General features: G+C 40.3%; 1 protein-coding gene across 1 annotated transcript in view; it reads left to right on the top strand.

Moving 5' to 3' along the window:
• The window catches only part of HECTD1 (HECT domain E3 ubiquitin protein ligase 1), a 142,749-nt gene that overhangs the window by 93,034 nt on the left and 48,257 nt on the right, over positions 1–1,458 (top strand). The gene's annotated exons all lie outside the window — the stretch shown is intronic.

The raw sequence follows: 1,458 nt of genomic DNA, 5'->3' as shown, positions 1-1,458 counted from the left end.
AGGCTTTCTTCATTTTGTTTTGATCTTTTTTCTGATTTATCCCTTTCCAAAGAAGTGTTCAGGTATTTGCCTTCAAACTCCCTCATTCTGTCTTCCATTGATTCATTTCTGCTCCTTTGCCCATTCAATGCCTTATCTATTTCTGAAAATTTAGTATTAATCTTCTTCGTTTCTGTGTGTAGATTTTGTATTATTTCTAATTTTCCATTTATTTTGTCATTTTGTTCTTCTATTGTCTTTCAAAATTGTTTAGGTAGGGTTTTCTCTGTGTTTTCCTTGATCTGTCTCTCAATTCTTTGAAGATACCTAAATATAATTCTTTTGAATTCCTTATCAGGGAGTTCTAATGCTGCATTTTCCTCAGGGATGTATTTTGGGTCTGTATCCTGGTCCCTTGTTTCTCCTATTTTATCTTGCTTCTTTGTGTGTACTGTGATGCTCTGTTGTCTCTGAGGCATTGTGACTTTTTTGTGTTTTTATTTAATTGGTGATTGTATGTTGGAGTGACTTACCCACGATTTTTGTTTTCTTTGCTTTGTTTGTATGTTATCTATGCAGGCAGAGTACTGTGCTCCTCTCTTTGCTAGTTGACAGCATTTATACACTCGCCACCTGTCTCCTTTCATGTTGTCAGCCACTCATATGTCCCTGCTGACCTTGGAAAATGAATCCTATTCTTAGGTCCCTAGAATCCGAATAAGAATGCTATCACTTTAAAATCCAAGATGGTTGCCACTTGTAAAGATTCAAAATGGGTGTGCCCTCGGTCACTTTAAATATCCAAAATGGCCACCACTTGTAAACATTAAAAATGCTTGTGCCTTCCGTCACTTTAAATACCCAAAATACCTGCCACTTATAAACATTCAAAATGGCTGCACCCTCGGTCGCTTTAAATATCCAAAATGGCTGCCGCGTGTAAACAATCAACATGCTTGCACCCTCCGGACAGTGGAAAGTCAACAGCTCAGGTTGTCTCCCACCTTGCTGTTTCCCTTCCTAGTCATAGGCCACCAGCGAAGTCGTCCCTGCAGCCCTTGGTGACCAGGGCTGATCTTTAGGTCAATTCTCAAGTCCCAGCACCACTTGGAAATATTCAGGCTGTTGGTCCCAACAGAGTAGCTGATAGTCCGCGCTCCGACTGTCCCTGTACTCACTGTTTTCGTTCAGGTTTTTCCACTAGTTGGTGCTTAATCTACTTCTGCATAGTTCCTTTCCAAGCTCGGGACTCCAGGAGTATCTTCTTTATCTCTGTCAATTGGTTTTTCTTTTCTTTGTTGAAGAGGGTCTGTGTCGCTTGTCTGCCTGGTCCTCCATCTCATCGGAAATCAGAAGTTGAGTTTTTAAAGTGTCTCTGTCTAGAGACATCAATTGGCAAGTGAGGACAACTACAAACAAAAAGAGGGAAAAGACTGTGTAGTCACAGAATTTCTAAATGGTGAGGAAGTTAAGAAAGTT

This window comes from Orycteropus afer, unplaced genomic scaffold (assembly GCF_000298275.1).
Source record: "Orycteropus afer afer isolate SDZICR_OR568_19922 unplaced genomic scaffold, OryAfe1.0 scaffold00051, whole genome shotgun sequence".
Classification (NCBI taxonomy): domain Eukaryota; kingdom Metazoa; phylum Chordata; class Mammalia; order Tubulidentata; family Orycteropodidae; genus Orycteropus; species Orycteropus afer.
Note: the sequence above shows the minus strand (reverse complement) of the source record. Positions and strands in the feature narration are given on the sequence as shown.